Source organism: Sus scrofa, chromosome 4, assembly GCF_054392235.1.
Source record: "Sus scrofa isolate SSC_HxYL_T2T_F1_AM1 chromosome 4, Sscrofa_HxYL_maternal_Yorkshire_Landrace_v2.0, whole genome shotgun sequence".
NCBI lineage: Eukaryota > Metazoa > Chordata > Mammalia > Artiodactyla > Suidae > Sus > Sus scrofa.
In genome coordinates, this window is record NC_139386.1 from 32,302,067 (window position 1) to 32,326,924 (window position 24,858).

A 24,858-nucleotide genomic window follows, 5' to 3' on the forward strand; every position below is an offset into this window, starting at 1 on the left:
AATTCTGAATCCCATCACTTACATCCTTCTTAAAGAACATCAACTCTTCAGAAGTGCATGCATTAACTCTTCAAAAGTACATGCATTTTTCATAAGAGAAATGTGACTCATAATGAATACTTTAATATATGGACAATATTAGAGGTAGTAGCACTATACTACTGCCACTGTAAGCAAAAAATCACCAGGTGAGAGCGCCAAAATGTAAAAATCATGGCACTAAAGAGACCAAGAAAAGGACACCTGTTTGCAGTCTGAGCTGCACGAAAAAGACAGAGCATCATTAAGCTAACCTTAGCTGGGAACATGTCCCCCAGGTGACTCAGTTTTCCCCACTCCACAAATGACCATAAATGACCTAGAAATCACAAGTATTGATTTGGGGACTACAAATAAAATTTAGCAAGTAGGTAAACTGGCAAATAGATAATTTGCCGATTTAAAAAGAAGGTATTCTATGGAGAACTTGGCTTCTTCCTGAAGTTTGTCAGACTGAGAACCACTTTCATTGCTTCCATGAAAAAAATAACCCAAGTTACAAATAACCAACTCAAAAAATAAAAACTTTAGATTAGGAGTTTCCATGGTGGCTCAGTGGAAATGAACCCAAACAGTATCCATGAGGATGCGGGTTCTACCCCTGGCCTCACTCAATGGGTTAAGGATCCAGCATTTTCGTGAGCTATAGTGTAGGTCGCAGACATGGCTCAGATCCTGCTTTGCTGTGGCTGTGGCATAGGCCAGCAGCTGCAACTGCAATTAGATTCCCAGGCTGGGAACTTCCATATGTCTCAGGTGTGGCCTTAAAAAGCAAGCGAAAACCAACACCCTTTAAATTATTTTTCTTTTAATTTGCCCATGAGGAGCTGGCTAATGAGCTTGAGCTTAAAATCCTATTTTTTGTTTGTTTGTTCATTTTGGGGATTTTTGGTTTTGGTTTGGTTTGTTTGTTTGCTTTTTATTGCCATACCTGCAGCATGTGGAAGTTTCTGGGCTAGGGGTTGAATTAGAGCTAGAGCTGCCAGCCTATGCCACAGCCACAGCAATGCCAGATATTTAACCCATTGAGTGAGGCCAGGGATTGAATATGCATCCTCATGGATACTAGTCAGGTTCGCGACTGCTGAGCCACAAAAGGAACTCCAAAATTTTCTATGTTGATTTAAAACTAGAATCCAGCTTGTCTTTAAGACAGCCACCACACAAATTAAGACAGCTTTTGTGTGTGTGTGACTTTATTCCATAGTTGACGGAAAAGGCACAGAACCAATGCATTAAAGTATGAAGGTAGACCAACCATCCAGTTTTACTTTCCTCCATAAACAACACATTTCTCTATTTTGTTGCCTAAGTTTCTTAAGTTACTATTATGATAGTAAGATAATCATTTGAGTCAATTACAAAATTGCAACACAATTTACATGCAGGCATGGAAATGTTTTTAATTTGAACTGGCTACTGGATGAGGGTTTTACGTGTTTGTAATATCATACAGATAAGATTTATGACAAATGCAAAATAAATTAAATTTTGTATTACTGAAGAAGTTGACACAATTACCAGAATTGCAATATAGGCACTTTTCTTAAAAATAACTGAACACTCATAACAGAGGGCAAAAGTTCACCTATTTCTGAACTGGAAGAAATTCATTTCAATGAAATCAGGAGAGCTGTGTATTCAGTCACAGTGATGCCAAGGGAATTCTTCAATATTTGGGTTAAAATTTTTAAATTACTTTAAAATATTTCAAATATGAACAGTAATTTTATTTTATCATTATTATTATTATTATTATTATTATTTTGTCTTTTTGTCTTTTAGGGCCGCACCCACGGCATATGGAGGTTCCCAAGCTATGGGTCCAATCAGAACTGCAGCCGCCAGCCTGCACCAGAGTCACAGCAACTCGGGATCCGAGCCATGTCTGTGACCTACCTACTCCACAGCTCACAGCAGCGCTGGATCCTTAACTCACCGAGAGAGGCCAAGGGTCGAACCCGCGCCCTCATGGATGCTAGTTGGGTTTACTAACCACTGAGCCATGACGGGAACTCTTGTGAACAGTAATTTTAAAATAAATTAATTTTTTTTCCATTGTATGGGAAAATAATAATAATAAAAAAATAAATTAATTAATTAATTAACCCTAAGGAGAAAGAATAGAGACCAGGAATCAAATTACAGCTTTGGCACTAAAAATCTGTGTAACTTGGGAAAATTATTTAACAAAACTGGTCTTAAATGTCTTTATCTGTATAACTAAATAATCTTTTAGGTCCACTGAAGCTTTAATATGTCATGATTGCAACAAATTACACACTCTAAAGAAAGAAAAAAATAACTTATTGGATAAATAAATGGCGGTTTCTGTAACACAGGAAAGATAGTCTGTCATACTTTATGGGAATACCTAATATGCTGCAATATATTTGGCTCTGAAAAATTACCTATAATATTGGCAACCACAACAATAATAATTATAATAATAATGGCAGCAACACTCTTGCATGTCATTTATGTGTCTTTACTAACCACTTCACATAGGATATCTTTTTAAATCTTCCTAATAGCAATATGAGGTAAGTACCTTTAATATCTCTAATATAGATGAAACTTGGAGAGGTGAAGTAAGTTTCCTAAAGTCAACTAGACAGAAAGTAGCAAAAATAGTTCTCTAATCCATTTATCTCTGGCTCAAAATTTTTTTAACACTGATGTCAATAGTCTCTCTGAAGAGAAAATTTTAGTATTTTTTACTTATTATTCACTGGCTTTCATGAAAAAAATTAGGCATCTCTACTCTGAAAGTCAAATTTTCTCTAAAACTTAATACTATGTTTTTTTATTAAGCCTTCTAAAAGAATATCTTAGGCGATAATAATTTTTAAATGTATAAGGACGTTCAATAAAATACAACACACTAATTTTAAGTTAGTAAAATGCTGAGTTAAAAAATGTTTTAAGTCAAAATATCATCAATTATCTGAATATAACCTAAGAGAACTTAAATCTCTGTTTTTATCAAACTGCAGTGTGTGATCAGTGTTTGAATTCCAACTCAACCACTTAGCATCTGTGTGATTTTGAATGAGCAATTTATCTTCTCACACCTAAATGTGCTCCTATACAAAGTGATGATAAAAAAAATGTATTTCGAAAAATTCTGAAGATTTAATAGCATTAACACACACACAGGCTCTCTATGAAAGCACTAACAACACTGCTAATTGAGAGAACATCATGCAAGACTTTTTGTCTCTCTGAAAATACCTCTTTATAGAGGCTTCTGACTTAGAATAAATAGGTTAAGCACTGAAAATATTGACAAAACTAGAATGAATCTGAGGAAATTAGTATCCTCCTAAACTATTGCCAGGGTCTTAACTGATATAAACTTCTGAAATTGTGAAATGTGCCTAGCCTTTGACCCATCATTTCCACTATGGGAATTTATCCTAAAGGAGTATTTGCAAAGTTGTCAAGGATTGAAAAGAGTTTTTTTTTTTTTTTTAATAACAACAAAAAAAGGAAACCACATAAATCTCTGTTAAAATTTATGATACAGTCATATAGTGGAACATTATACAATATACAATAAAGAGGAGGAAACTTTTATGAACATTATAAATATGAAGAAATCTAAAATGTATTAAGTAAAAAAGAACGTTATTAACTTGTATGTATATCATAATACAATCTTTGAAAGAAATTTTCTTCTTGGATTTGCACACATATTATAAATGAGCTAGAAGGCTATACAGCAAGTTATTAACAGTATCTGCCTGTATGAACTGAGATGGGTGATGTTGTGGGAGGGGAAGAGGGAGGATTCTTTCTATCTCTTATGTCCTGGTTTTGTTTCATTTTCCTCATTATGGACATGTAATTTTTTAGGAATAAAATATTTTAAGTAAGTTGCTGCTATTAAAGAAAATATGCAAATAGTAAAGATAAATGAATACAGTGGCCAAGCATGAAGCAAAAGGAGGAGAATGGTGGAATGATGGCTCAATGAAGAAAATGCTGTATATATATATATGGATGAGAAGATCCAGATGAAGTTAAGGGTTGCCTTTGAATGATGGACCAGGGATTTAAGGCATCAAGACTTTTTTTAAAAAATCTCAAATAGAATATCTCTCAACACTGAGAGTTCCCTCTCCTAATACAGACATGCCTATGTTAAGTCATTCATAAAACAACTCCACCTAGGTATAAATCCTTTCCTTCAAAATAAAGCCTTTTTTTTTTTTTAATGGCTGCAGCCAAGGTATATGGATGTTTTGTGTCAGGGATGGTATATGAGCTGCAGCTACAACCTATGCCATAACAATGGCAACATGGAATCCTTAGCCTACTATGTTGGGCTGGGGATCGAACCCACACTGTGGCAGAGGCAACCCAGACTCTTAACCCGCTATGCTACAGCAGGAACTCCTACGGCTATTTTCTTCATGTATTATCTAGAGTCACCATCTTGCCTGGGCTGTCATTCTCACAAACTACCTTCCAGCCATGCCTAAGGTCTCAAAATAGCGACTGTGGCTATGGTCTCACAGTGCCAGGAAAATTATTTCAAGGCTCATTCTCCCTCAAAGCCCCCATTCAGCTCTTGCTGACCTGATATATGTTATCTGATGCTACACTCTCAGATGGAGCTGACCCAGCTTGTCTGGTTAAGTTTATGGTCAGACTCACTGCTTCCTCATCTTTCCTGCCTTTAACCCATCAACCCTCCACAATGTGACTTTAGCTCACATCACAGTCATCACTTCTTATGTAAACTTTGCAAAAGCCTTTTCAACTTCATCTCAAGTGTCACTTTTTTATAATCCATTCTCCAGAATGCTGTCAGGTATTTCTCTATAGATCTGATCACATCACTTCCTTGGTCAAAAGAAATCTTTTTTTTTCCTTTTATTTTTTTTTCTATTGTACAGGATGGTGACTCAGTTATGCATACATGTATTGATTTTTTTTCTCACATTATCATGTTCCATCATAAGTGACTAGACATAGTGCCCAGGGCTACACAGCAGGATCTCATTGCTAATCCATTCAAAAGGCAATAGTCTGCATCTATTAACTCCAAGCACCCCATCCATCCCACTCCCTCCCTCTCCCCCTTGGCAACCACAAGTCTATTCTCCAAGTCCATGAGTTTCTTTTCTATAGATAGGTTCATTTGTGCCATATCTTAGATTCCAGATATAAGTGATATCATATGGTATTTGTCTTTCTCTTTCTGACTTACTTCACTCAGGATGAGAGTCTCTAGTTCCATCCATGTTGCTACAAATGGCATTATTTTGTGCTTTTTATGGCTAAGTAGTATTCCATTGTGTATATATACCACTTCTTCCTAATCCACTCATCTGTTGATGGACATTTGGGTTGATTCCATGTCTTGGCTATTGTGAATAGTGCTGCAATGAACATGTGGGTGCATGTGTCTTTTTTATAGGAAGTTTTGTCTGGATACATGCCCAAGAGTGGGAATGCTGGGTCATGTGGTAGTTCTATGTATCGTTTTCTAAGGTACCTCCATACTGTGCTCCATAGTGGTTGTACCAGTTTACATTCCCACCAACAGTGCAGGAGGGCTACCTCTTCTCCACACCCCCCTCCAGCATTTGTTCTTTGTAGACTTATAAATGATGGACATTCTGACTGGTGTGAGGTGGTATCTCGTGGTAGTTTTGATTTGCATTTCTCTAACAATCAGTGATGTTGTGCATTTTTTCATGTGCTCATTGGCCATCTGTACATCTTCCTTGGAAAAATGTCTCTTCTGGTCTTTTGCCCATTTTTCCATTGGGTGATTGGCTTTTTTGCTGTTGCGTTGTATATGTTGCTTGTATATTCTAGAGATTAGGTCCTTGTCAGTTGCATCATTTGAAAGCATTTTCTCCCATTCTGTAAGTTGTCTTTTTGTTTTCTTTTTGGTTTCCTTTGCTGTGCAAAAGCTTGTCAGTTTGATGAGGTCCCATTTGTTTATTCTTGCTTTTATTTCTGTTGCTTTGGGAGACTGACCTGAGAAAACATTTGTAAGGTTGATGTCAGAGAATGTGTTGTCTATGTTCTCTTCTAGGAGTTTGATGGTGTCTTGTCTTATATTTAAGTCTCTCAGCCATTTTGAGTTTATTTTGGTGTATGGTGTGAGGGTGTGTTCTAGTTTCATTGATTTGCATGCAGCTGTCCAGGTTTCCCAGCAATACTTGCCAAAAAGACTGTCTTTTTCCCATTTTATGTTCTTGCCTCCTTGCTAGCTCCAGACTGTCTAAAAATAAGGAACGATCAGTTCTTGAGGGAAAAAACTGTTACTAATTATACTGTTTAAGAGATAAGCTTTCAGAAAAAGCACTATATATTAAAACATAGAGAATGGTGGGGGAAAAACTGTAATTGCAATGTATACATATAAGGATAACCTGACCCCCTTGCTGTACAGTGGGAAAATAAAAAAATAAAAAAATAAATAAATAATAAATAATAAATAAATAAAAAACATAGAGAATGTGGTCAAAACTGTTTTTTAAGTAATAATTTAAATTTCTTATAAAATAAAAAGAACAAATATAAGTACTAGGAATTAAAAAATAAAGAGTTCTCTTCATGGCACAGTGGTTAATGAAACTGACTAGCATCCATGAGGACGCAGGTTCAATCCCTGGCCTTGCTCAGTGGGTTGAGAATCCAGGGTTTCCATGAGCTGTGGTGTAGGTTGCAGACACACTGAGATACTGCGTTGCTATGGCTGTGGCGTAGGCTGGCAGCTGTAGCTCCTATTTAACTTGTAGTGTGGGAACCTCCATTTACCGTGGTGGGTGGCCCTAAAAGCAAAAAAATAAATAAATAAATAAATAAAAAGAAATAAAAAATGAAGTTGAAAAAATATAAACAAAAACCCTAAAAAATAAAGAAATTACAGAAAATGGTAAATAATGTAATAGCTGCCTATCTTGGGGGAAAAAAAACACAAAGTGGATGCACTCTGATAAGTTAATTTAATATAAAAGGGAAAACACTGACAATATGACAAACCATGCAGAGCATATTTTGAATTGTAGCAGAATAATAGGTTTAAATCAGTTTAACTTTGTCCTTAAACCAGGAAATCTTGGTGAAAAACATTCTCAATAAATAATTACATAAGAATACAGAAATTAACAAAACTAAATCAATAATCCTAGGAAAACTAGGGAAAGTTGACAAAGACCCCCAGAAGGTGTGTGACCCAGGTAGTTTCAAAAGCCAAGTATGTTAAAATACCCAATTAATTTAAGCAATTTTACTAAATTGTTTCAAAGCATATGATAAGAAGGAAAACCTTACAATTCATTTAAACTAACCATAATTCCAATAATAGAATTTAATAAAGATAGAACAAAGAAGGAAACAGCGATTAAGCTCACTTTTTAAAATAGGCAAAGCTCCCATATTTAAAAAATAATAAATGAAAAGCATATTTTACACCAGTACTGTATCACAGATGATTTAATATTAGAATATCTATTAATATGATTTATCTATTCAAAAACCAAAATTTTAAAATATAGATAGGTGCTAGCAGGTATTTCTTGTGAAAACACTTAGCAAAACAAGAATACCATATATTTACTAAACATGGTAAAAACATTCTATTCCAAACCAACAGCCCATAATCAGACTTAATAGTGAAACAGTAGATATACAAGCCATGAAATCAGGAAGAAATTTAAGGTCATTCTGTTACCACCATTATTTACTATCTAAATTCTATAGAAGTGCTGGTCAATATTATCAGGCCAGAAAAAAAAGAGAAAAAGTTTTGAAAAAGATAAAAATTTATATTTACCAGCTACATCAAAGCTATCTACATAAAATAAAATCTGCCAATTTTTTCGTTGAAAAATTTTGCCAACTTTAAGTCTTCAATTCAACAAGACCTGATAAAATTATATAGTTGTGTTACTGTGACTATAAGCATGATTTAGGCCATCAACACACAATGCTCTCTGTGGCCTTGTGAAATCAATCACTTCATTCTGCCCCTTGCACCTGGCAACCACAATTTTGCTTTTTCCATAATTTCATATAAATAGAATCAAAGAGGATATGATTTGTATTTGGCTTCTTTCATGTAGCTTAATGCTGTGGAGATTTACCCATACCGTTGCATTTATTTGTAGTTATTTTTTATTGCCCTATATTAGTTCTTTATATGGATATACCGCAATTTATCTATTAACTTGCTGATGGATACCTGGATTGTTTGGGAGTACTGTGATAAAGTTGCTGTGAATATTTTATTGAAAGTCATTATACGAAAATGTTTTTATTTCTCTTAACTAAATACCTAAGAGGAGGTATAATGGACTACTGTGTAATTGTGTGCTTAATTTAATAACAAACTGCCAAACTATTTCTCTTAGTGGCTATAAAAATTTTGCTTTCCCAGTTGCTGCATATTCTTGGCAATTTTCAATAATGTCTCTTTTTAGTTTCAGCAATTTAAGGATATACACACAAATATCTTGTTGTAGTTCTTATTTGTATTTCCTTAATGAATGATGATATTGAGTATCTTTCCATGAGGGTATTTGACATTGTTCTTTGTCATATGTCACAGAATATCTTCTATGATAAAGTTTCTGTTTCAAATCTTTTCTCATTTTTTGTTGGCTTGTCTCCTTAAAGGACTGCTATCCAAAATGTGCCAAAAAACTCTTATTAAAAAATGAACAACCTAAATAAAAAATGGCCCGAAGCGCTTTACAGACACCTTACCACAGAAGATGTACAGATGGCAAATAAGCACATGGACGTCCTCCACATCACATGTGCCAGGGAAGAATGGTGAGACACACTACACACCGGTTAGTGGGTGACACACTAAAAACTGGTGAGGACGTGGAGGACAGTGATATGGCCTGTCACAAAGCTTCCCTCTAGAGGCATGAGGTGGACTTTGCTGGCCCAGCTCTCCATCCACTGCCCATGTGTCACTCATGGCAGTTCTGGCAATACCCTCCATGAACACTGCCCTCTCCAGGGAGGCTGGAGGGGACACTGGATTCTCTCTCCTTGGTTTTTACTTCCTGCAACCGCCCTCTGTCATCCTGTGTGGACCTAGAGCGCCTAATCTCAGTCTCCCATTCTGTCCCTCTGGAGGGTCACTTTCTTTGGATGCCTCCCCAATAAGCATGGTGGTATCAGTTTCTTTCTCATTCTACTGCTGCTCTATTTATGACCATAGTCCACATGAAAACTATCTAAAACATCGGGAATACACCTCAAAGAATAGAAAACAGATGTACACCCAGAGTCCCTACATGAATTGTTATAGTAGCATGATTCACAATAGCAAAAAAAGTATGTCTATATCCGGAAAAAAACTTTCACTGGAAAAGATACAAGCGCCTGTATGTTCACTGTGGCACTACTCACAATAGCCAAGACATGGAAACAACCTAAATGTCCATTGACAGATGAATGGATTAAGAAGTGGTACATATACACAAAGAAATACTACTCAGCCATAAAAAGAACAAAATAATGCCATTTGCAGCAACATGGATGCAACTAGACTCTCCTACTAAGTGAAGTAGGTCATAAAGAGAAAGACAAATACCATATGATATCACTCATATCTGGGATCTAATACATGACACAAATAAATCTTCCCACAGAAAAGAAACTCATGGACTTGGAGAACAGATTTGTGGTTGCCAAGGGGGATGGAGAGAGAGTGGGATAGACTAAGAATTTGGGCTTAATAGATGTAAACTATTGCATTTGGAGTGGAGATCCTGCTATATAGCACAGGGAATAGAACATGATGGAGGATAATGTGAGAAAAAGAAGATGTACATATACAGTAAAACTGACAGAACATTGTAAATCAACTATTATAATGGAAAAAATAAAAATCATAAAAAAGAGTTCTCTATATATTCTGGATACAAGCTCTCTGTCAAAATGCAGAGTTTCTTCCACCGTGTGATTCACTTTTTCATTTACCTACAGTATTTTTTGAAGGACAAAGTGTATAATTTTTTTCCTTTGGTTTATGCTTATGTGGGTCATGTGCAAGAAATGCTTGCCTAACTAAATCATTTTTTTTACATTTTCATCTATAAGCTTCATAGTTTTACATACTCCATTTAAGTTTTGTGATCCATTCTGAGTTAACTTTTGTGTGCAGTGTGAGATTAGAGCCTAGGCTCATTGTTTTGCCTATGGATATTCCATTGCTCCAGCATTATCTGTTGAAAAGATTATCTTTTCTCCATTGAAATTCCATCAAAAATCAATTAATCATATATTTGTTGGTCTTCTTCTAGACTACCTGTTCTCTTCCACTGATCTGCGTATCAATCCTCATTCCAACACCACACTGTCTTAATTACTGTAGCTTCACAGTAAGCACTGAAATCAGGTAACATGAGTCTATCTTGGTTCATAATTTTAAATTGTTTTGCTTGTTCTAGATGCTTCACATTTTCACTTAAAATTTGAGAGATTTTGAATTTCACTGCATTAAACTTATAGATCAACTTGTGGGGGAAGTGGACATCTGTAGATTTGAAACCATGGAAAAGACCTCTCTCTCTATTCGTGTAAGTTTCCTAATTTCTCTCAGCAATAGTTTGTAGTTTTCAATGTACAGGTCTTGTACATATTTTTAAAATTCATTTCTAGATATTTCTAATTGTTACTAATTTAAAGATACACAATTGATAATTTTTTTAATTAACCTTGTATCTTGAAACTGTGCTGAACTCATTCATTACTTCTCATAGATTCATTTTAGAACTGTTAAGATGTTTCTATATTGACATAACTATGAATAAAGATATTTTTACTTCTTTCTAATATGTATGCATTTTTTCTTTTCCAGTGTTGAACAGAATGATGGGCTGGATGTCCTTGCTTTGTTCATGATTTTATGCAGAAGAGCTCATGTATTCAGTATACATATGTATAATATTAGCTGTAGATTTTTCCATAGATGGATTTAAATGCCACAATACATTGCTATTATTTTTGCTTCATACAATCAATTCTTAAAGTTATTAAAAATATGGAACAATTTATTTCATAAATTTACCCATATAGCTATTTTTAGTGCTCATTATTCACAAGTGTAGATCCCAAGTTCCATCTGGTACCATTTTCTTATGCTAGAAATATTTCTTTTAACATTTGTGTAGGTAGAAATCTGATGACGATTTCTCTCAACTTCAGTTTGTTTTGAAGGAAAAATTTTGCTGAGTGAAAAACCCTAAACAGATTTTGTGAGGTTTTTTTCCTTTCACTACATCTAAGACATCTCTCCATTATTTTCTGGCCTTCATAGTTTCTGATGAGTAGTCTATTGCCATTCTATTTTTGTTGCCCATGCATAGTGTGTCTTTTTCCCCCCTCTGTCTTAAGATTTTTCTTTAGCAATGGTTTTCATCATATTTTTTGTATGAAGTGCTTTGACAAGCTTTTTCAAAAATGTTTATTCTATTTGAAATGATTTAAGCTTCCTCATCTACACATTTATAGTTTTTATCAAAACTTGGGAATTTTTTCCCCAACACGGTTCTGCCTACTTTCTCCTCTTTTTCTAGGACTCTAATTATACATTATCTTAGACTGTATGATATCATATTTATGTTCCCTTCATTTTTCCTAGTCTTATTTTCTCTGTGCTTTATTTTGGAGAGTTATTTTATTTTCACATTCCCTGAGAATTTTTTTTTCTGCAGTGTTCAATTTACTGTTGTTCTCAACCAGTATATTTTTTTTATTCCTAGATGACTTGTGTTTTTCTGTGTGATCCACTTTTCTTCTCATGTGTCTGCCTCAATCTATTTGAATACATGGACATACTCATAAACTGTTCCCATGACTTTCTGCTATTTCCATTATGTCTGTTATGTCTGGGTTGTTTCGTTTATGAATTGATTTTTTTCCCAGTTGTAATTCAAATTTTTATGCTTCTTTGCATTTCTGGCATGATGTTATTGAATGTTGGATTTTTTTGTGCTCCTTTATGTTGTGTTTTATTGTAGCATGAAGCAAAACTTCTTGGAATTAGTTGAATGTTTCAGATTGTTTTTAAGACATTTTAGAGTGGGTTCAGAGTTAGCTTTAGTCTAACCCTAACTTAGTCCATCATTAAGGTATTATTTTTCTGGGACTCTACACAATGCCCCATCTATTTTGACATCTTTCTACTCCACCTGTTGCAAACACAAACAATCCCCAGTTTTTAAATTTCCAGAAATTCTCCTGCCCACTGTTAAGTGTTTTTGTTGTTGTTGTTGTTGTTGTTCCTGACTTGGGTAACTTCTCCTTGAACAGGTTCAAATCAATACTGTGCCAAAGACTTGAGAAGATCTCTCTGGAGATCACCAAAGATTTTTCTTTCTGTGTGTGGACTCCTCCTCCCTAATATTCTGCAAACTTTAGTTCCCTGACCTCCATGACCTCTAGTATAGTTCTCCTTCATTGACCATGCTCTGGTTTGGATGTTCCCTCTCTGCACTGCAATGTGGAAACTGCCCTTAGGCAGCAAGCTAGTCCAGTCATAGGGCTCACTATGTTTCTCTTCTTTTAGAGACCACTTTAGTTCCCTGACCTCCATGACCTCTAGTATAGTTCTCCTTCATTGACCATGCTCTGGTTTGGATGTTCCCTCTCTGCACTGCAATGTGGAAACTGCCTTTAGGCAGCAAGCTGGTCCAGTCATAGGGCTCACTATGTTTCTCTTCTTTTAGAGACCACAGTTTGTAGTATCTGCCCCAATGTCTAAAAATAATTGCTTCAAATATATCAAGTTTGATGAGGATGTAGAGAAAAAGGAACCCTTGTACACTCTTGTTGGGGATGTAAAATAGTACAGCTGCTATAGAAAAAAAGTATGAAATTTTCCCCCCAAAATGAAAATATGATCCAGAATTTCCACCTCTGTGTATTCATCTAAAGGAAGTGAATTCATTATCTCAAAGAGATATCTGTACTCCCATGTTCACTGCAGAATTATTCACAACAACCAATATGTAGAAACAAACTATGTGTGTATTAATGGAAGAATTGATAAGGAATATCTGGTATGTACATAACATGGAATATTATTCAGCCTTTTAAAAGGAGACAATTCTGCCGTTTGAGGCAAAATGGCTGAACCAGGAGACCTTATGCTAAGTGAAATAAGGCAGATACAGTAGGAAAGATACCACATGATCTCAGTTTTATGAGAAATCTGAAAAATCTGAACACAAAGAAACAGAATAGAATGGTAGATACCAGGGGCTGGGGTTGGGGGTAGGGATGGAATGGAAATGAGGAGATATTGGTCAGAGGGTACAAACTTTCAATTATAAGATGAAGGTTTAATGTATAGCATGCTGACTACAGTTAATAATAATGTATTGTACACTTAAAATTAGCTAAAAGGGTAGATCTCAAGTATTCTCACCACATACATTCACACACAGAGAAAAGGGAAACTACACGAGGTGAAGGCTATGTGAATTAGACTGACAGTGGTAATCATTTCACAATTTATATGTATATAAAACCACCACAAATATATACATTTTTATTTGTCCCTCATACATCAATAAAACTGGAAAACATAAAGTAAAAAGTAAGTTTTTTTAAAAAAGTCACTGTTTCATGTATTGTTTTTCCAGTTCTGTAATTATTTAACATAGAGAGTAAATTCTGGTTCCTGTTACGGCATCTTGACCATAAGTAGAAGTTCCAAAGTTATACATATTAAAATAGAAAAGCAAAAATAATTACTACTTACAGATACTAAGATTATTTGCTGGAAAAGCTCAAAAAAAAGAAATGAATAGAAAAAGACGTTAAAGCTTGTAAGAGAGGTCATTATAGATGCCAATTATAAGACAAACTTATAAAACAATTTTCAAAGATCCCATTCACAATACTTACTAAAATCAGACTCACTTACATGTAAACTTAAGAAATATAAAGTAAAAAGCATGTAGGACACTTCAATTTTCCTGAAGAATATTAATTTAGGGAGTATCATGTTTCCAAGTGACAATATCAATAGTTTAAAATAAAGCTTCTCTCCAAATAGATCTACAAATTTTATTTAGCGCTGAAAATAACAAAGCCAAACCCTGCCTTGAGTGACACTAAAATGCCCCATAACATTTTATATTTTTTCTGAAAAACATCTCTCAGAAAAAAGGAATAAGATAATATTGCTTCAGATGATAAACATGTATCCCAAAACAACTGCTATATGGTAATAATGATGAAAAACTAAAAGTATGGCCATTAGTATCAGGAAAAAAAAAACTGGGACTCTCACTACCACCATTACTTATTATTGTTCTGTTAGTTCTAGCCAATGTTATTAGACTAAGAGTTGGGAAAAACCCTATAGTTTTAAATGATAATTACAGACCTCAGAAAAGATAAATAACAATTTACTGATGGTATAAAAGAAATTATTTCTTAAAAAAAAGAAAATCAACTAAAATATTGAAAAGAGTATCAGCTAAAATATATGAAATATAAAATGTGAGTGGGATGGACTGGGAATTTGAGGTTGATAGATGTAAACTATTGTCTTTGGAATGGGTAAGCAGTGAGATCCTGCTGTATAGCACTGGGAACTACATCTAGTCACTCATGATGGAGCATGATGGAGGATAATGTGAGAAAAAGAATGTGTATATGTGTGGGTGTGGGTGTGGGTGTGTGTGTGTGACTGGGTCACCTTGCTGTACAGTATAAAACTGACAGAATACTGTAAATCAGCTATAATAGAAAAAATAAAAATCATTTAAAATAAAAAAATCAATTACACAAAAAAATAAGGATTATTTTAGTACAACAACAAACAAAAATAAATATATTATTTACAGGTATATAGTTCTAACATAAATGATAGAACTATAAATTAGGTCAAGGCAATATTCGTCACAAAAAAGTCACTGATCATCTTAGAGGAGAAATAGGGTCCTGATAAGGTAGGGGCATGTATGAGTTTCTGGAACATTGAGAATGTTATGTCTTGACTTAAGTGGAGGCTACGCAAGTGTACACTTTATTAGTTATGTTTTTTGTACTTCTTTTTCCCCTTTGGATTGTGCTAGTTTCCAGCCTAGGGATCAATCCCTTGCCAGAGCAGCAACCTGAGCCACAACAGTGAAAATGCTGGATCCTTAACCTGATGTACCACCAGGGAACTCCATGTTTTCTGTACTTTTTAAATGTATGTTTTATTTTTCAATACAAAATTAAATATGCATATACATGTGTATATGTGTACGGGTATATATAGAAAACACTTCATTCATAATAACACCATAAATAAAATCATAAGAATAAGAAACAGTACACGTGCAAAATACATTTGGAAATGATATAAAATTTTCATGAGAATCATGAAAGAAACCTTGAATAAATTTTTTAAAATTTAGGTGAGAAATTTTAATACTATGGAGCTGAAGATTCTCACTAAATTAACACATTTCATGTACTGTCAAAGAAAATATTAACCAATTTAAAACTGGAATGAGGCAAGTTTTCCAAAATGTCTATGATAAACTAAATACTGTAGGGACATATTCTATCTGCTATTAATATTTATTTGAAACACAATTTACAGAAAATATGCATATATAATATACAAGAAAATATTTCAGATTAATGGAGGAAATAGAATAGTTGTAATGGATTTGGGAAAACTTAGAAAAAAAGAAAAACTACATGAATTAATGACTGACTTCTAATTTAACAGAAAACAGTATGAGAAATTTTTTAAAACAGTTCAATAATTTTAGGGTAAAGAAAAATCCTATAGCAGGATTTTTAAAAGTTCTGTAGATTTTTCTTTCTACATATATATTTAAAAATTAAGCTCAATAAAATCACCATAATCAAAATTAAAAGTCATGTAATAATCATGTAGCAGACAAAGTATTAATATATCCTCAAATATATAAAGAATTCTTCATTAAAGGAAAGATGTAAGTCTACTAGAAAAGAGAGCAACTTACAAATGAAGAAATAATAGTCAAAAATATTAAATAATAATCTCACTGAATCTAAGACGTGTAATTTAAAATATCTTTCATCCATCTTATTGGTAGAGATTTAAAATATTTCTATACCCAGTGTTGGCTAGAATGTAGAGAAATGGATTTTATATACATGGCTGATGGAGGCAGGAATTGGTATTATAAGAGACAATTTGACTGTTTTACCCAACAGTTCCATTTTTAGAGAAGCACATTAAGGAAATAATTGGACAAGTGAGCAACACTCTATATAAAGATATTCATCATAGCATTATTATAATACTAAAAAGATAAGAAAAAGTATATTCAACAATTAGAGAAACTGTAAAATATATACAATATCATTTTGTCATTAAAATTTTAAATAAAATACATTGTTGAAGAAAAGCAGTATGTACCAAATAATCCAAAGTATTTTAAAAAGTCATATGCATATATTCATTGAAAATTTTCAGATGGCTAAGAACCACAATTTTATTTTTTTGGCACTAAGACTTTAACACAGTTATCTATATGACAGGATTTTCAGTGATACCTTCTTTTTTATAATTTTCTGTTATATCAAAAGAATATTAGAAAATACAAATATCAACAAAGAAACGTTTTCCAACTATTAAGCTGACAAGAGATTTTTTAAAACATAAATTCAGTGCTAGTAGGAGAATGGGTAAGTTTGTTGTCTCATATGCTACCTGTGGAATTATAAATTGGTAAGAATTTTCAGAAAAGTAATTTTTCACATGTATCAAAAATAGTATTGAATTTAATAGTGAAAAATTAGCAATTGTGTTGACAAGAGATTGATTAAATAATTTAATTGCCACACAACAGAATTCTATGCAGCCATTAAAAATGATGATATATAGTTACTCTTAGCAATATAGAATATTCATGACACATATGAGAAAAATAATACATAAAAGACTACATTTATGGACTCTATTATTAAATGGCTATCAATATTAAGGATACATTAATAATTACCTCTAGGTTGTAGACACTGGTGACTTTAGTTTTAATTATTTATGTTCGTACTGTGAAAATGAAATATTTATGATAAAAAAATAACTACATGTGAAGATCTTATCCCCAATTCCAACTCTGTCCTACTAACAGCGGTGGTCTTGAGTTCAGACTGACATCCAACTGACAAGAGAGAATTAATTTCGCCTGGCACGTTAGGAAAGAAAACAGAAAAGGAAAATATGGATTATGCAAAGCAGGGTGAAAAAAGAGGTCTGGTGACTTCTGGGCAGTTTCTAATGTCTTGGTCATTCACCACTTGAGTTGTTTATGTTCAAAATAGACAAGGCTCATTGTGTGTGGATAATTAAAGGTCTGAGAACACACGGGCTCTAGGGTCTTTTTTTTTTTTTGATAAGAAAGTATGTTTTTTTATCAATTATTTATACATATATATATTTTTTCCTACTGTACAGCATGGTGACCCAGTTATACTTATATGTATATATTCTTTTTTCTCACATTACATGTTCCATCATAAGTGACTAGACCGAGTTCCCAGTGCTACACAGCAGGATCCCATTGCTAATCCATCCCGAAGGCAACATTATTCTAGGATTTTATACCTAGTGGGCCATGGTTCCCTCAAAGGTTCAGAACTAGCATTCATTCTCTGGTGTAGCTCCATCTTATCAATACTGGCCACTGGGTACTAAATAAACATCTGGACAGTAATGTACCAAGGTTTCTTCTGATATCAAAGTCTCAAATAGAGTCTCATGCATCTTGGATCCAATAAAGGCAAGCACCTAACAATTACCTGAGTTAATGTTGTGAGAGAGATTCAAACTCTCTGTGTTCCAGGAGCTAGGGGAAAAGCTACAGCACCAACTGCCTGCCCTCTCCTTCTGATACATCATTAAAGTCATTTGAAAAACCAGATATCACTCTTTCCTACCCCCCTCTTGTTTTATGAATTTTAATATCTGATTAGATTCTGGAGCTAGCCTCATGTGGCCAAGATATTTTCATATTGCTCACTCTCCCAAGAAGACACTTCCATCCTATGATTTTTAGCATGAACATCTGGCTCACATCTAATCTCCTCTAAATCCACTTCACCAAAAAGATCACTTCTTACTCCATGTTCCAATCCTTTTCTGTTCGTACTTTGTATTAGACGCTAATTCATATTTCCATGCTGCCAACCTCACACAATCTAGAAAAGAGCTTCACCAATATTTATTTTATAAATAAACATAGCAAAAATAATTCCATAAATGCAAGCAATAATCACAACAGTGATTTCAGACAGATGTTGATGGTTTGTAATGTTATTTCACGAACATATACATACATAAGCTTTCTTACACCACTCTTCCCTCTGTCCTGATTATGAGTTCTCAAAAAAAATGGAGCAATTGTGAAAGACACATTAGCTTTTACTTAATCCGAGGGACATAATAAAAAATATAAAACAAAACGAAAACACAATTGGCTTGCATTCTTAGGCTGCGGTTTTACAGTCATTACTCAGCCAATGTTCCTACTTTGATAGGAGCAAGGATTGCAAGATAGGTCCAGAGAGGGAATATATTTAGCTGAGGTTCTGGAGAATCACTTAATGAAGCAGACAGTGGAGGAATCAGAAAGACTGTGTATTGTTATTTGGTTGGGGTTTTTTTGCCTTTGGCAAACATTCTTGTAGTAATAATAGTAATGCCATGTATCCAAAGGAAATTCATGATTATGGCTCACATTAGTTTATATTAGCATCTGCAGAGGACAGGTCCCTGCCTGCCAGGGCTCATACACTCATAAGCACAGCAGCAGCTGAGAAAAACCTTCTAACTATTGTTACTTAGTGATACTGCCTCTGGCAGAGTAGGAGCAAGTCTCTCTCAGGGGAAACTGCTGATGTTACTATTTTAATTTGCAAACCACATTTCTCTGGATGATGATGAAATTGCAAATAACCTATACAAAACAGACCCTAGTCTAACAAGCTGAAAAAATATAAGCAAGAAAAGCAAACAAAAATATTTTTAGCCTTTCTCTCTAATGGGTATAACAGAAAACTGACTCTTTCAAAAGCGTCTTGAAAGGGTAGCATAATACATACAGGCATTGATTGAAAATGGCATCTAACCTGGGTCCCAATCCATTTACTCCATTGTTTAACCTAGTGTCACCCAGAACTGAAAAGCAAATACAAAGGTGGATGATATTTAAGCTTGATGAAGAAATACACATTTTAAGGAATACTCCAATTGAAACAGATGTTTCATCTGATATGGCTCATTTATTGAATCTTCTGACTGGAAGATGTAAGAGCATTGAAATTTTTTACCTTTAGAATAATAAACAGTTTATGCATGAACTTTATATGCGTATTATGTATTTATGTTATATTCACAAAATGCTTATTCCACCAAAACTAATTAAACCATAATATGAAATAGTCACATTTACAGGGATGAAAAGCATACTAAAGACTATTAAGTCCATCTGTCCAAACTTTACATTGAATAATCTTTGAAATAATATAATTAGAAAATGTGCCTAACTCAAATAAGAAACAATGTGGTTTACAAGATTAGTTATAGACACAAAATGCTCTTCATGAAAGCTTTGAGTTACATGTATTTGCCACAACACAAACATAACTTATTTCTTATAACAAACAAACTCCTGGAATTGAACCTGCAATTTTATTATTGAGAAGCCACTTATCATTGATTTTCAGTGAATTTAAGAAGATTCTGGCATGAAATAACTGCTTACTAGTACTTGGCATTTACTCACAATCATCATAGGAGCAGCACAATTAGATACACTGTTTTCTTGTATTCACACCTTAACAGCCTGTGGTAAAGTTTGAAGCCTGCTGTCTATCTACAAATATGCATTTGATCAATTTTGTCTTGGTAAAGCAGAGTGTGTCTCTACTGAGAGGAAATATTTTCTATAGACACCTGTACAATATTTACATGACTTATCTTAAGCAGAAATGCCCTTGGTTCTTCTAGGCTCTGTTCTGGGAAGAAACATTCCTCAGGTGGCAACAACTTCAGCCTTTTCCCAGATTCCCTTCCTAATCTGGGCATATGTTCAGGTGAAAAGGACAACTGCTTAGTTTCTGTTAATCGCTTTAGGGTTAGTCAGCTCTTCAAATGCAAAACTCTTATCATTTTCCCAGTCACCTATACCTACTAATTACTGCTTTCCAACTTGGGTCTTCTTGGTATATCCCAAAGTTTTCATTTATCTGATCAAATGATACAGACTTTCTCATGTTCCTTAGCTGAGTTTTTACTGTGGCTATGGAAAAGAGAGGAGGAAAGACGGCTGGTGTGTATGTACATGTTGGTGGGCATGAAAATGACTAAGCAAAATTTTGAATGTTGTCAGTCTTGCTTACCTGAAATTTCTCACCCCTTTCTGGCATTTTCTGGGAACTGGATCCCTCAGTCGTCTTGGCTACGGGGTCTTACCACACAGTCCCTGTGTTTGGAATAGCCCTCCTGGGATGAAGGAGCTATATACTTCAGATAGTCTTTCTATTTATTTGTTTAGGAATTTTACTAACTGAAGCAGAGTAGTAAGGAGATATTTGTACTAGGGAACTTCTTCCCTCAAATGTGAAAATCTATTTGTATATGGTTGACCTTGAAGTGGATATATGTTCTCTGACAACAAAGATGTGGTCCATGGTTTGAATTAACAGAAAGTCAAGTTTTTCCATCCTCTCTTTTCCCCTGTATCCCAACAAGTTCATCGATTAAATTCAATCCAACTAAAATTTTTACTGAGTCTATCATTCTGTTCCTAAGGAACCCATTGTCAAAGGGCTGGAAAAGACTGAGAAGCACTAGTACACGTTACCCAGCAGACCTACAGAGACCTGCCTTGAGTGCAAAGAGTAAAAAGAAACTCCAGGCCATTTCTAGATTAGGTATTCAGGAGGAAAGGCAGCCAATTCTCTTCTTAACCTCCAAATAATTGTGAGTACATCAAGCACACAGGGTAGGCAGAAGTGTTAAGTTGAAAACTGCTCCTGGATGACACCAAAGTTAATGTAATAAAGGAAAGAGAGCACAGGTGTGCAAATCTGCCACCCAAGGAATTTGTAAACCCTTGTGAAAGTTTCATGGAGACTGAGATTCTTGGGAATTTGCAGGTAAAAGCTCAGAATTTAAATACATAGAGACATGCAGTAATAAAAATGGTTCTTATCTATGAAAAAAAAATGCTTCACAAGTAAAAGGCTGGAGCATATCAAAAACAGAAATAGAAGTCTGGATAATATTGAAGGGCAGAATCTATTCTTGAGGTAATTGTGCAAAGTAGAGGCATCTGAAGAAGACAGAAGGTGTGGTGAGGGAGTAGAGACAAAAAACAGTAACATAGAAAAGCAACTTACTACCACTCTACATTTTAAAAAGAAAGATCAAAGATAAGAATTCAAGCCATGAGCACTGGGGTCAACTGAGAAATGTCAACAGCAAAAAGGAGGCAAAATCCCACTGACAGAATTTTCAATGGAACTGTCAGAATTTGTCACCTGTTCCCTTCTCCCCCAGAGTTAACCTAAAGTCTGGCTTCCCATCAATATCAGTCAGGGTCCAATCAAGAGACGGAGCCACTCAAGTTATTATAACCAGGATCAACTTGAAGGACAAGTGACTGACACACCTGCACAGACCCCCCTGCTCAAAAGATCCCACACTAGGAGTTCAAAGCTCTGTTGTCACTATGTTGGAATGTGGAGTAATTTTATCTTTGAATTTGTATTTTGTATGTGAGATCCAATGGGACAATAGAACGAGTTCCAAGGACTTAGAGTATCAGCTCATAGATGGGTCCCACCTCCTGCTACCTCCCCAGACTGCCTCCCACTCTGCCTCATTCTGCTTCCCAGACCCTGACTGGTCTCCCTCTCCCTACCACTGCCCAGTGACTGCTCCCACCCTCTACCACCAGCATGAGCCTGGGAACAGGAGCAGAAAGGTCATATTTAGACATACATGTCCTACAGACTCAGGGTGCAAGGTATGGCAGTGGCCATCCCCTCCCCAGGCTGTCCAGTCCTGTCTGGATGGAGTGGGCCTCTAACCCACCCCCATCTAGATACCAAGTGTGTTCCTAGAAGGGAGGTTTAAAGTTCCTTGGAGGCCACCCATCTGCCACCTGCCATATCAGTTCAAGGGCCAGTGAAAGGAAATATCCACCAGCCATCAGTCCCAGTTGTCTGCTAGTGGGGCAAACCATGCACTTCTGTAAGTATCTGCATTCACCCTCTGAGTATCCTCATGCCTGAAAACCCTCTTTTAGCTGGCTCTCTGTCTGGAAATATCCTCTCATCCTCCTCCAGTCTTCCTGAGTATCACTTGCACTCTTTCCTTCTGGCCAGCTCAAGGCATGCTCCAGGAATGAGGCACAAAATACAAATTGTGCAATGCTAGCAATTCTACATTTTAAAAGTGGTCTGATATTTGCAGTTAAAATTGGCCTTGAACAATATAAAGATACATGGTAAAATTCATACTACTTTTTTAAAATTTGAATTGCACTTTTAGGTAGAATGATATTAAATAGGAAAAAAGAAACCAGCATGACAAGTTGAGAGAGAGAGACAAAAGAAAGAAAAAAATCTTATGTGTATTTTAATGTTATTTTATCCTGTTTTTTTTTTTTAAGAGAGGAACAGCATTTTCTTTTTGCACCAGTCCCTCAGTTATATAATTGGCCTTGATTTTAATAGAGAAGAATTAATATGAAGAATTACTACCAATGTATCAAAGAACTGAAGAGGCAAAAAATAAATAAGGCAAAAAAAGGAAATAAGGAATGGAGGTAGCAGCTGTGGGAAAGGGCTGCCATCTTTACAGATGAAGGAACATTGGGAAGAGGTTGAGATTATCAAAATGTGAAAGATTGTAGGAAAAGCCACACAGAACAAAAACTCAGACCTTGGAGAAGTCATCCCTGGTCAACTGGTGCTGGACATCGCAGCTGTTCAATACAACTTTCTGCAGTCGTGGACTGTTCTGTGCTCTCCACATGAGGTGACTGAACCCTTAAAATGTGCCTGAGAAACTCAATTTTAATTTTATTTAAGTTTAAATGCCACATGTAGCTAGTGGCTTCTGTATTGGTTAACATAGTGCGAGAGCCTCTGAGTTCAGAGAAGGAATCCTGCAGCTCTGGGATGCAGACCCTGGAGGAAGATGTGTTGGCCAACTAGCCCTGATGGCCCTATGGGGCGAGCTTTTGTGAGTGTTTAGGAAACTGACTAGTGAATCAATAGCTGCTACTGGAGGGAACAGCAGCTCCTTGGGTGAAGCAGCATCACAATGGTAATGCTCATAAGAACAGGGAGTAACAGAAATGAACGAGTCCTCCTCCTGGAGTTTTCCAGTTTCCCTTTGGAGCCCCCCATTGGGAAGTATCTGAGAGGGCAACTACTGGAAAAGCAGAAATGAAGTTTGCATAAATGAAGTATGAATAAGCCTGACAAAGCAGAGACTGCAATGGTGGGATGATGCTACCAGCCCAGCGTCTTCCTTGGATTATGACTTCTGGGATTTCTTTGATAAAACTGTGCCCCCTGATACATTGAGGGTTTGGGATGGAAATGCTATAAAATTTGGTTGTGATGATTGTTGTAAACCTAAAAATGTAACAAAATTCATTAAGAAATAAAAATAAATAAAAATAAAAAGACCCTATCTCACTGGGAAAAAAAAAACTGTACCCCCTTTCCATGAAGTCCTCTACCAGTCTCATCTCCAACTCTGCATCTCCTCTCAGACTTCACCTGCTTCCAACTGTACCTTAATGAGCACTGACCTTTCTCAACTTCTAGATGCATCTCTACTCAGTCCCCAGGATGTGATGAAGTGTGACAAATAAAGAAAGCAAAACAGAAACAAAGAAAAAAACTAAAATGGGAACAAAGCTCTTAGGTGTGAAGTAATTAAAGCAGTGACAGTGTAAGGGAGTTTAACCTACACTACATAAACCTACTTTTGCATCACTAACATTTTTTCCCCGAATAAACCAATCCAGATTCCACACTAATAAATATAATTTATTGTAATTTGTAATATTGTAATTGCAGTTTACAGTTTGAATACGGTCATTGCTAAAATCCACAAAGCAAACCAGAGATTCCTTGGAAAATTCTTTGGTAATTGAAAAACTAGCCCCAGAAATTAGGTCCATATGGTATTGATAAACTCTATTTCCTAACTTGCGGAACTTACACCATGGTAAGAAATTTAGAAATGGAAAGGGATTTTAATTAGTAGAGACCTGACACTTTAAAAGAGGCCATAAAATATTTTAATTTATCTGCCATCCTGAAGATTCAAAACTAGTCACTTGAAACAAATGAAAAAAAGAGGTTATGTATCTGAACTGAGAAATGCCTCAGTTTATCTCAATTTGTCCCTAAAGAACAATCTGAAGTTTCCTGCAACTGGCATTTTAACTTTGAAAATGCATTTAACAGCACCTGCTTATTAAAACCCTATAAGATGATACTCAAATACATTTTACTCCATGGTGTCAGTTCTTCTCTGAAATATATATCACCCTATCTTCAAAAGCCACCTATGCACATATTCACTTTACCTTCCTTTTCCAAAATGTGTCATAGCACATGCTGTATCTCAAATGGTTAAATTAAACTCTGTTTCCTGTGTCAGACAGAAAAAAAATAAGGCAGTGCTCACTGAGGGTAAAACTACCTTCTCAAACCACACATGCAACTTCTATTGGTGTTTGTGGGAGCTACATAAACACAGAAGATGAATTCAAGCCATGCCATTTTGTGAGAAATTAGCTT

General features: G+C 35.2%; 1 long non-coding RNA gene across 3 annotated transcripts in view; it reads right to left on the reverse strand.

The window, feature by feature from the left end:
• The window catches only part of LOC110260243 (uncharacterized), a 585,810-nt gene that overhangs the window by 196,007 nt on the left and 364,945 nt on the right, over positions 1 to 24,858 (reverse strand). The window contains exon 5 of one of the 3 annotated variants that reach the window (XR_014843513.1): positions 12,684 to 17,213. The exons of the other annotated variants lie outside the window; for them this stretch is intronic. This is a non-coding gene — a long non-coding RNA (uncharacterized LOC110260243). Of the gene's footprint in view, positions 1 to 12,683; positions 17,214 to 24,858 lie in introns of those variants that run through there. 3 annotated transcript variants of the gene reach the window in all.